The sequence below is a fragment of the Salmo salar genome, chromosome 21 (assembly GCF_965601325.2).
Source record: "Salmo salar chromosome 21, fSalSal1, whole genome shotgun sequence".
NCBI lineage: Eukaryota > Metazoa > Chordata > Actinopteri > Salmoniformes > Salmonidae > Salmo > Salmo salar.
The window spans coordinates 42,815,001-42,827,920 of NC_138311.1; the positions used below are offsets into that span (position 1 = coordinate 42,815,001).

At 45.1% G+C, this 12,920-nt stretch overlaps 1 protein-coding gene across 4 annotated transcripts in view; it reads right to left on the reverse strand.

Annotated features, from left to right (window-relative positions):
- LOC106582334 (diacylglycerol kinase beta-like) overlaps positions 1 to 12,920 on the reverse strand; it is a 191,201-nt gene that overhangs the window by 27,828 nt on the left and 150,453 nt on the right. The gene's annotated exons all lie outside the window — the stretch shown is intronic.

Sequence of the window (12,920 nt, forward strand, 5' to 3'; positions counted from 1 at the left end):
GACAGAGAACTGAGACAGATAACTGAGACAGAGAACAGAGACAGAGACAGAGAACTTAGACAGAGAACTGAGACAGAGACAGAGAACTGAGACAGAGACAGAGAACAGAGACAGAGAACTGAGACAGAGACAGAGAACAGAGACAGAGAACTGAGACAGAGACAGAGAACTGAGACAGAGACAGAGAACTGAGACAGAGACAGAGAACTGAGACAGAGACCTGAGACAGAGACCTGAGACAGAGACAGAGAACTGAGACAGAGACAGAGAACTGAGACAGAGACCTGAGACAGAGACCTGAGACAGAGACAGAGAACTGAGACAGAGACAGAGAACTGAGACAGAGACAGAGAACTGAGACAGAGACGGAGAACTGAGACAGAGAACTGAGACAGAGACAGAGAACTGAGACAGAGAACTGAGACAGAGACAGAGAACTGAGACAGAGAACTGAGACAGAGACAGAGAACTGAGACAGAGAACTGAGATAGAGAACTGAGACAGAGAACTGAGACAGAGAACTGAGACAGAGACAGAGAACTGAGACAGAGACCTGAGACAGAGACAGAGAACTGAGACAGAGACAGAGAACTGAGACAGAGACAGAGAACTGAGACAGAGACAGAGAACTGAGACAGAGAACTGAGACAGAGACAGAGAACTGAGACAGAGACAGAGAACTGAGACAGAGAACTGAGACAGAGACAGAGAACTGAGACAGAGAACTGAGAGACAGAGAACTGAGACAGAGAACTGAGACAGAGACAGAGAACTGAGACAGAGAACTGAGACAGAGACAGAGAACTGAGACAGAGACAGAGAACAGACAGAGAACTGAGACAGAGAACTGAGACAGAGAACTGAGACAGAGACAGAGAACAGACAGAGAACTGAGACAGAGAACTGAGACAGAGAACAGAGACAGAGACAGAGAACAGAGACAGAGAACTTAGACTGATAACTGAGACAGAGACAGAGAACAGAGACAGAGACAGAGAACTGAGACAGAGACAGAGAACTGAGACAGATAACTGAGACAGAGACAGAGAACTGAGACAGAGAACTGAGACAGAGAACTGAGACAGAGAACTGAGACAGAGACAGAGAACTGAGACAGAGACAGAGAACTGAGACAGAGACAGAGAACTGAGACAGAGACGGAGAACTGAGACAGAGAACTGAGACAGAGACAGAGAACTGAGACAGAGAACTGAGACAGAGACAGAGAACTGAGACAGAGAACTGAGACAGAGACAGAGAACTGAGACAGAGAACTGAGATAGAGAACTGAGACAGAGAACTGAGACAGAGAACTGAGACAGAGACAGAGAACTGAGACAGAGACCTGAGACAGAGACAGAGAACTGAGACAGAGACAGAGAACTGAGACAGAGACAGAGAACTGAGACAGAGACAGAGAACTGAGACAGAGAACTGAGACAGAGACAGAGAACTGAGACAGAGACAGAGAACTGAGACAGAGAACTGAGACAGAGACAGAGAACTGAGACAGAGAACTGAGAGACAGAGAACTGAGACAGAGAACTGAGACAGAGACAGAGAACTGAGACAGAGAACTGAGACAGAGACAGAGAACTGAGACAGAGACAGAGAACAGACAGAGAACTGAGACAGAGAACTGAGACAGAGAACTGAGACAGAGACAGAGAACAGACAGAGAACTGAGACAGAGAACTGAGACAGAGAACAGAGACAGAGACAGAGAACAGAGACAGAGAACTTAGACTGATAACTGAGACAGAGACAGAGAACAGAGACAGAGACAGAGAACTGAGACAGAGACAGAGAACTGAGACAGATAACTGAGACAGAGACAGAGAACTGAGACAGAGAACTGAGACAGAGAACTGAGACAGAGAACTGAGACAGAGAACTTAGACAGAGAACTGAGACAGAGACAGAGAACTGAGACAGAGAACAGAGACAGAGACAGACAACTTAGACAGAGAACTGAGACAGAGACAGAGAACTGAGACAGAGACAGAGAACAGAGACAGAGAACTGAGACAGAGACAGAGAACAGAGACAGAGAACAGAGACAGAGAACTGAGACAGAGAACTGAGACAGAGACAGAGAACAGAGACAGAGAACTGAGACAGAGAACAGAGACAGAGAACAGAGACAGAGAACTGAGACAGAGAACAGAGACAGAGAACTTAGACTGATAACTGAGACAGAGAACAGAGACAGAGAACAGAGACAGAGAACTGAGACAGAGAACTGAGACAGAGAACTTAGACTGATAACTGAGACAGAGAACAGAGACAGAGAACAGAGACAGAGAACTGAGACAGAGAACTGAGACAGAGACAGAGAACTGAGACAGAGACCTGAGACAGAGAAAGAGAACTGAGACAGAGACAGAGAACTGAGACAGAGAACTGAGACAGAGACAGAGAACTGAGACAGAGAACTGAGACAGAGACAGAGAACTGAGACAGAGACAGAGAACTGAGACAGAGAACTGAGACAGAGACAGAGAACTGAGACAGAGAACAGAGACAGAGAACTTAGACTGATAACTGAGACAGAGAACAGAGACAGAGAACAGAGACAGAGAACTGAGACAGAGAACTGAGACAGAGAACTTAGACTGATAACTGAGACAGAGAACAGAGACAGAGAACAGAGACAGAGAACTGAGACAGAGAACTGAGACAGAGAACTGAGACAGAGACAGAGAACAGAGACAGAGAACTTAGACAGAGAACTGAGACAGAGAACTGAGACAGAGACAGAGAACAGAGACAGAGAACAGAGACAGAGAACTGAGACAGAGAACTGAGACAGAGAACTGAGACAGAGAACAGAGACAGAGAACTTAGACTGATAACTGAGACAGAGACAGAGAACAGAGACAGAGAACTGAGACAGATAACTGAGACAGAGACAGAGAACTGAGACAGAGACAGAGAACAGAGACAGAGAACTTAGACAGAGAACTGAGACAGAGACAGAGAACTGAGACAGAGACAGAGAACTGAGACGGATAACTGAGACAGAGACAGAGAACAGAGACAGAGAACTGAGACAGAGACAGAGAACTGAGACAGAGAACTGAGATAGAGAACTGAGACAGAGAACTGAGACAGAGAACTTAGACAGAGAACTGAGACAGAGACAGAGAAGTTAGACAGAGAACTGAGACAGAGAACTGAGACAGAGAACAGAGACAGAGACAGAGAACTTAGACAGAGAACTGAGACAGAGACAGAGAACTGAGACAGAGACAGAGAACAGAGACAGAGAACTGAGACAGAGACAGAGAACAGAGACAGAGAACTGAGACAGAGACAGAGAACTGAGACAGAGACAGAGAACTGAGACAGAGACAGAGAACTGAGACAGAGACCTGAGACAGAGACCTGAGACAGAGACAGAGAACTGAGACAGAGACAGAGAACTGAGACAGAGACCTGAGACAGAGACCTGAGACAGAGACAGAGAACTGAGACAGAGACAGAGAACTGAGACAGAGACAGAGAACTGAGACAGAGACGGAGAACTGAGACAGAGAACTGAGACAGAGACAGAGAACTGAGACAGAGAACTGAGACAGAGACAGAGAACTGAGACAGAGAACTGAGACAGAGACAGAGAACTGAGACAGAGAACTGAGATAGAGAACTGAGACAGAGAACTGAGACAGAGAACTGAGACAGAGACAGAGAACTGAGACAGAGACCTGAGACAGAGACAGAGAACTGAGACAGAGACAGAGAACTGAGACAGAGACAGAGAACTGAGACAGAGACAGAGAACTGAGACAGAGAACTGAGACAGAGACAGAGAACTGAGACAGAGACAGAGAACTGAGACAGAGAACTGAGACAGAGACAGAGAACTGAGACAGAGAACTGAGAGACAGAGAACTGAGACAGAGAACTGAGACAGAGACAGAGAACTGAGACAGAGAACTGAGATAGAGAACTGAGACAGAGAACTGAGACAGAGAACTGAGACAGAGACAGAGAACAGACAGAGAACTGAGACAGAGAACTGAGACAGAGAACTGAGACAGAGACAGAGAACAGACAGAGAACTGAGACAGAGAACTGAGACAGAGAACAGAGACAGAGACAGAGAACAGAGACAGAGAACTTAGACTGATAACTGAGACAGAGACAGAGAACAGAGACAGAGACAGAGAACTGAGACAGAGACAGAGAACTGAGACAGATAACTGAGACAGAGACAGAGAACTGAGACAGAGAACTGAGACAGAGAACTGAGACAGAGAACTGAGACAGAGAACTTAGACAGAGAACTGAGACAGAGACAGAGAACTGAGACAGAGAACAGAGACAGAGACAGACAACTTAGACAGAGAACTGAGACAGAGACAGAGAACTGAGACAGAGACAGAGAACAGAGACAGAGAACTGAGACAGAGACAGAGAACAGAGACAGAGAACAGAGACAGAGAACTGAGACAGAGAACTGAGACAGAGACAGAGAACAGAGACAGAGAACTGAGACAGAGAACAGAGACAGAGAACAGAGACAGAGAACTGAGACAGAGAACAGAGACAGAGAACTTAGACTGATAACTGAGACAGAGAACAGAGACAGAGAACAGAGACAGAGAACTGAGACAGAGAACTGAGACAGAGAACTTAGACTGATAACTGAGACAGAGAACAGAGACAGAGAACAGAGAACTGAGACAGAGACAGAGAACTGAGACAGAGAACTGAGATAGAGAACTGAGACAGAGAACTGAGACAGAGAACTGAGACAGAGACAGAGAACTGAGACAGAGACCTGAGACAGAGACAGAGAACTGAGACAGAGACAGAGAACTGAGACAGAGACAGAGAACTGAGACAGAGACAGAGAACTGAGACAGAGAACTGAGACAGAGACAGAGAACTGAGACAGAGACAGAGAACTGAGACAGAGAACTGAGACAGAGACAGAGAACTGAGACAGAGAACTGAGACAGAGAACTGAGACAGAGACAGAGAACTGAGACAGAGAACTGAGAGACAGAGAACTGAGACAGAGAACTGAGACAGAGACAGAGAACTGAGACAGAGAACTGAGATAGAGAACTGAGACAGAGAACTGAGACAGAGAACTGAGACAGAGACAGAGAACAGACAGAGAACTGAGACAGAGAACTGAGACAGAGAACTGAGACAGAGACAGAGAACAGACAGAGAACTGAGACAGAGAACTGAGACAGAGAACAGAGACAGAGACAGAGAACAGAGACAGAGAACTTAGACTGATAACTGAGACAGAGACAGAGAACAGAGACAGAGACAGAGAACTGAGACAGAGACAGAGAACTGAGACAGATAACTGAGACAGAGACAGAGAACTGAGACAGAGAACTGAGACAGAGAACTGAGACAGAGAACTGAGACAGAGAACTTAGACAGAGAACTGAGACAGAGACAGAGAACTGAGACAGAGAACAGAGACAGAGACAGACAACTTAGACAGAGAACTGAGACAGAGACAGAGAACTGAGACAGAGACAGAGAACAGAGACAGAGAACTGAGACAGAGACAGAGAACAGAGACAGAGAACAGAGACAGAGAACTGAGACAGAGAACTGAGACAGAGACAGAGAACAGAGACAGAGAACTGAGACAGAGAACAGAGACAGAGAACAGAGACAGAGAACTGAGACAGAGAACAGAGACAGAGAACTTAGACTGATAACTGAGACAGAGAACAGAGACAGAGAACAGAGACAGAGAACTGAGACAGAGAACTGAGACAGAGAACTTAGACTGATAACTGAGACAGAGAACAGAGACAGAGAACAGAGAACTGAGACAGAGACAGAGAACTGAGACAGAGAACTGAGATAGAGAACTGAGACAGAGAACTGAGACAGAGAACTGAGACAGAGACAGAGAACTGAGACAGAGACCTGAGACAGAGACAGAGAACTGAGACAGAGACAGAGAACTGAGACAGAGACAGAGAACTGAGACAGAGACAGAGAACTGAGACAGAGAACTGAGACAGAGACAGAGAACTGAGACAGAGACAGAGAACTGAGACAGAGAACTGAGACAGAGACAGAGAACTGAGACAGAGAACTGAGAGACAGAGAACTGAGACAGAGAACTGAGACAGAGACAGAGAACTGAGACAGAGAACTGAGATAGAGAACTGAGGCAGAGAACTGAGACAGAGACAGAGAACTGAGACAGAGACAGAGAACAGACAGAGAACTGAGACAGAGAACTGAGACAGAGAACTGAGACAGAGACAGAGAACAGACAGAGAACTGAGACAGAGAACTGAGACAGAGAACAGAGACAGAGACAGAGAACAGAGACAGAGAACTTAGACTGATAACTGAGACAGAGACAGAGAACAGAGACAGAGACAGAGAACTGAGACAGAGACAGAGAACTGAGACAGATAACTGAGACAGAGACAGAGAACTGAGACAGAGAACTGAGACAGAGAACTGAGACAGAGAACTGAGACAGAGAACTTAGACAGAGAACTGAGACAGAGACAGAGAACTGAGACAGAGAACAGAGACAGAGACAGACAACTTAGACAGAGAACTGAGACAGAGACAGAGAACTGAGACAGAGACAGAGAACAGAGACAGAGAACTGAGACAGAGACAGAGAACAGAGACAGAGAACAGAGACAGAGAACTGAGACAGAGAACTGAGACAGAGACAGAGAACAGAGACAGAGAACTGAGACAGAGAACAGAGACAGAGAACAGAGACAGAGAACTGAGACAGAGAACAGAGACAGAGAACTTAGACTGATAACTGAGACAGAGAACAGAGACAGAGAACAGAGACAGAGAACTGAGACAGAGAACTGAGACAGAGAACTTAGACTGATAACTGAGACAGAGAACAGAGACAGAGAACAGAGACAGAGAACTGAGACAGAGAACTGAGACAGAGAACTGAGACAGAGACAGAGAACAGAGACAGAGAACTTAGACAGAGAACTGAGACAGAGAACTGAGACAGAGACAGAGAACAGAGACAGAGAACAGAGACAGAGAACTGAGACAGAGAACTGAGACAGAGAACTGAGACAGAGAACTGAGACAGAGAACTTAGACTGATAACTGAGACAGAGACTGAGAACAGAGACAGAGAACTGAGACAGATAACTGAGACAGAGACAGAGAACTGAGACAGAGACAGAGAACAGAGACAGAGAACTTAGACAGAGAACTGAGACAGAGACAGAGAACTGAGACAGAGACAGAGAACAGAGACAGAGAACTGAGACAGAGACAGAGAACTGAGACAGAGAACTGAGACAGAGAACTGAGACAGAGAACTGAGACAGAGAACTTAGACAGAGAACTGAGACAGAGACAGAGAACTTAGACAGAGAACTGAGACAGAGACAGAGAACTGAGACAGAGAACAGAGACAGAGACAGAGAACTTAGACAGAGAACTGAGACAGAGACAGAGAACTGAGACAGAGAACTGAGACAGAGACAGAGAACTGAGACAGAGACAGAGAACTGAGACAGAGACCTGAGACAGAGACCTGAGACAGAGACAGAGAACTGAGACAGAGACAGAGAACTGAGACAGAGACCTGAGACAGAGACCTGAGACAGAGACAGAGAACTGAGACAGAGACAGAGAACTGAGACAGAGACAGAGAACTGAGACAGAGACGGAGAACTGAGACAGAGAACTGAGACAGAGACAGAGAACTGAGACAGAGAACTGAGACAGAGACAGAGAACTGAGACAGAGAACTGAGACAGAGACAGAGAACTGAGACAGAGAACTGAGATAGAGAACTGAGACAGAGACAGAGAACTGAGACAGAGACAGAGAACTGAGACAGAGACGGAGAACTGAGACAGAGAACTGAGACAGAGACAGAGAACTGAGACAGAGACCTGAGACAGAGACAGAGAACTGAGACAGAGACAGAGAACTGAGACAGAGAACTGAGACAGAGACAGAGAACTGAGACAGAGAACTGAGACAGAGACAGAGAACTGAGACAGAGACAGAGAACTGAGACAGAGAACTGAGACAGAGACAGAGAACTGAGACAGAGAACAGAGACAGAGAACTTAGACTGATAACTGAGACAGAGAACAGAGACAGAGAACAGAGACAGAGAACTGAGACAGAGAACTGAGACAGAGAACTTAGACTGATAACTGAGACAGAGAACAGAGACAGAGAACAGAGACAGAGAACTGAGACAGAGAACTGAGACAGAGAACTGAGACAGAGAACAGAGACAGAGAACTTAGACAGAGAACTGAGACAGAGAACTGAGACAGAGACAGAGAACAGAGACAGAGACAGAGAACTGAGACAGAGAACTGAGACAGAGAACTGAGACAGAGAACAGAGACAGAGAACTTAGACTGATAACTGAGACAGAGACAGAGAACAGAGACAGAGAACTGAGACAGATAACTGAGACAGAGACAGAGAACTGAGACAGAGACAGAGAACAGAGACAGAGAACTTAGACAGAGAACTGAGACAGAGACAGAGAACTGAGACAGAGACAGAGAACTGAGACAGATAACTGAGACAGAGACAGAGAACAGAGACAGAGAACTGAGACAGAGACAGAGAACTGAGACAGAGAACTGAGACAGAGAACTGAGACAGAGAACTGAGACAGAGAACTTAGACAGAGAACTGAGACAGAGACAGAGAACTTAGACAGAGAACTGAGACAGAGAACTGAGACAGAGAACAGAGACAGAGACAGAGAACTTAGACAGAGAACTGAGACAGAGACAGAGAACTGAGACAGAGACAGAGAACAGAGACAGAGAACTGAGACAGAGACAGAGAACAGAGACAGAGAACTGAGACAGAGACAGAGAACTGAGACAGAGACAGAGAACTGAGACAGAGACAGAGAACTGAGACAGAGACCTGAGACAGAGACCTGAGACAGAGACAGAGAACTGAGACAGAGACAGAGAACTGAGACAGAGACCTGAGACAGAGACCTGAGACAGAGACAGAGAACTGAGACAGAGACAGAGAACTGAGACAGAGACAGAGAACTGAGACAGAGACGGAGAACTGAGACAGAGAACTGAGACAGAGACAGAGAACTGAGACAGAGAACTGAGACAGAGACAGAGAACTGAGACAGAGAACTGAGACAGAGACAGAGAACTGAGACAGAGAACTGAGATAGAGAACTGAGACAGAGAACTGAGACAGAGAACTGAGACAGAGACAGAGAACTGAGACAGAGACCTGAGACAGAGACAGAGACCTGAGACAGAGACAGAGAACTGAGACAGAGACAGAGAACTGAGACAGAGACAGAGAACTGAGACAGAGACAGAGAACTGAGACAGAGAACTGAGACAGAGACAGAGAACTGAGACAGAGACAGAGAACTGAGACAGAGAACTGAGACAGAGACAGAGAACTGAGACAGAGAACTGAGAGACAGAGAACTGAGACAGAGAACTGAGACAGAGACAGAGAACTGAGACAGAGAACTGAGATAGAGAACTGAGACAGAGAACTGAGACAGAGACAGAGAACTGAGACAGAGACAGAGAACAGACAGAGAACTGAGACAGAGAACTGAGACAGAGAACTGAGACAGAGACAGAGAACAGACAGAGAACTGAGACAGAGAACTGAGACAGAGAACAGAGACAGAGACAGAGAACAGAGACAGAGAACTTAGACTGATAACTGAGACAGAGACAGAGAACAGAGACAGAGACAGAGAACTGAGACAGAGACAGAGAACTGAGACAGATAACTGAGACAGAGACAGAGAACTGAGACAGAGAACTGAGACAGAGAACTGAGACAGAGAACTTAGACAGAGAACTGAGACAGAGACAGAGAACTGAGACAGAGAACAGAGACAGAGACAGACAACTTAGACAGAGAACTGAGACAGAGACAGAGAACTGAGACAGAGACAGAGAACAGAGACAGAGAACTGAGACAGAGACAGAGAACAGAGACAGAGAACAGAGACAGAGAACTGAGACAGAGAACTGAGACAGAGACAGAGAACTGAGACAGAGATCTGAGACAGAGACAGAGAACTGAGACAGAGACAGAGAACTGAGACAGAGAACTGAGACAGAGAACTGAGACAGAGACAGAGAACTGAGACAGAGAACTGAGACAGAGACAGAGAACTGAGACAGAGACAGAGAACTGAGACAGAGAACTGAGACAGAGACAGAGAACAGACAGAGAACTGAGACAGACAACTCTATGGCTGAAGTATCTTCAAGGAGGCTTCGCAGCGCTGGTCCTTTTGATCATTAGAGTATCACAAGGGCTCCTCTTCAAAAGGTACTTAGTGATTATTGTCTATTTCGCACTTACATTCAAGGAAAAAACTATAAAGATTACGACCTTGTGTTTTCATTTAACCTATGGTATTTTTTCTTTTTTAAATTTTTTTATGCATTTAACCTTTATTTAACTAGGCAAGTCAGTTAAGAACACATTCTTATTTACAATGACGGCCTACCAACAGGCGAAAGGCCTCCTGTGGGGACAGGGGCCTGGGATAAATAAAAAATAAATACTATATAAATATAGGACAAAACACATACCACAACAAGACAGACAACACAACACTATATAAAGAGAGACCTAAGACAACAACATAGCAAGGAAGCAACACATGACAACACAGCATGGTAGCAACACAACATGACAACAGCATGGTAGCAACACAACATGATAGCAGCACAAAACATGGCACACACATTATTGGGCACAGAGAACAGACAACTAATGATGGTGTCTTATGACAGTATGTTTTATGTGAACCACATACACTGAGTATACCAAACATTACGAACACCTTCCTAATATTGAGTTGCACCCCCTTCTGCCCTCAGAACAGCCTCAATTTGTTGGGGCATGGAAAGCATTCCACAGGGATTCTGGCCATGTTGACTCCAATGCTTCCCACAGTTGTGTCAAGTTGGCCAAATGTTCTTTGGGTGGTGGTCCATTCTTGATACACATTGGAAACTGTTGAGCATGACACAAACCGGTCCGCCTGGCACCTACAACCATACCCCGTTCAAAGGCACTTAAATATTTTGTCTTGTCCATTCACCCTCTGAATGGCATATGTACACAATCCATGTGTCAATTGTCTCAAGGCTTAAAAATCCTTCTTTATCCTGTCTCTTCCCCTTCATATACACTGATTGAAGTGGATTTAACAAGTGACATCAATAAGGGACCATGGCTTTCACCTGGTCAGTCTATGTTGTGGAAAGAGCATGTGTTCTTAATGTTTTGTGCACTCAGTGTATAAGGCTTTCTGATACAGCCTGAAAAGAGCATTGCAAGAATATGGAAAAACTGCTTATCACTGTGTCCATTTGGGGATATTATTGGGAGGTGCACCCGTAGACATTACAGTAGCATTGAATAATATTTACAGTAGCATCAAAGTACATGTTTTCATCAATACATTTCATAATGTTGCCTTGAGTGTGGAGAAATTCACAGGAAAATATGTTTTCCTGTCCCAGCTAGTGATTAACTACAAAATATAAGTATTTTGTACCATCAAGTGGATGTTTTTTTGTCTCAGTTTAGATTTTGCACTAAAATAACTTACTTTAACACTGTCGGTCCATGTGTGCACTTTACCATATGTTTAAATAAAGTCCTAATTGAACAAATGTGTTCAAATAAGCCATGTAGAAACAGAAAAAGAAAACACATTCACAAAATTCAGTGACCACCCTCGTTGAAAGCAAATGATGTTGGAATGTACCACATCATGTACCACAGCCCTCTAGTGCTGTCAGAGCAAAGAAATATTTATGACATCAGAGGTTTTAGTGCCCATGAAAAACAGTTTCAGGAACACACACAGAATGACACACACACACACACGCACACACACACACACACACACACACACACACACACACACACACACACACACACACACACACACACACACACACACACACACACACACACACACACACACACACACACACACACACACACACACACACACTCCTTTCTCTCTCTGTCTGGAAGTTTACTCTGTGGAGCTTTTAATAGCCCAGTTTAATTACATCTTGCAGGGCGATATAACTTTACAGGTGGATCCTGTTACGCCACATTTCATCACCCATCACTCTGCCCTCTGCTCCAAGGCATAACACTGGAGATTTGACTGCTTGGAACACCGTGTGTGTGTGTGTGTGTGTGTGTGTGTGTGTGTGTGTGTGTGTGTGTGTGTGTGTGTGTGTGTGTGTGTGTGTGTGTGTGTGTGTGTGTGTGTGTGTGTGCGTGTGTGTGCGTGTGTGTGTGTTAAACACTGAGAATAACATGTGTGGGGACTTGAAGTAACACCTCGCTAAGCTTTTCCAGAAACCTGACGATTACTAGCCAGCCAAGGGACCTGCCGGGTAATGTGAGGTTTACAGTTTGGTTTAATAGTAATGATTAAAAACATTATCGCGTTGGTCCCAGGCTAGGTTAATAGACTAGGTTAATTTGTGTCTGTGAATCACTTTCTAAGGTCTGAAAAATATGACATATTACTGTATATTACCCAGACTATGGAGGTGTCCCAAATGCACTCGGTTTCCTATATGGTGCATTACTTCCCATAGGGCTCTTGTCAAAAGCAGTGCACTATGTAGAGAATATGGTGCATTTTACACACACATTATCACTGCTACTTTATATCAAACACAGACTAAATTGGTGTGTTTGTCTATTCCTGTTGTGTGTGTGTGTGTGTGTGTGTGTGTGTGTGTGTGTGTGTGTGTGTGTGTGTGTGTGTGTGTGTGTGTGTGTGTGTGTGTGTGTGTGTGTGTGTGTGTGTGTGTGTGTGTGTGTATGTGTGTGTGCGTGCGACGTGTCCTCTCTTAGCAGTACAGAGTCAGTTACCTGGCAGGCTGGCTTGATGAAGC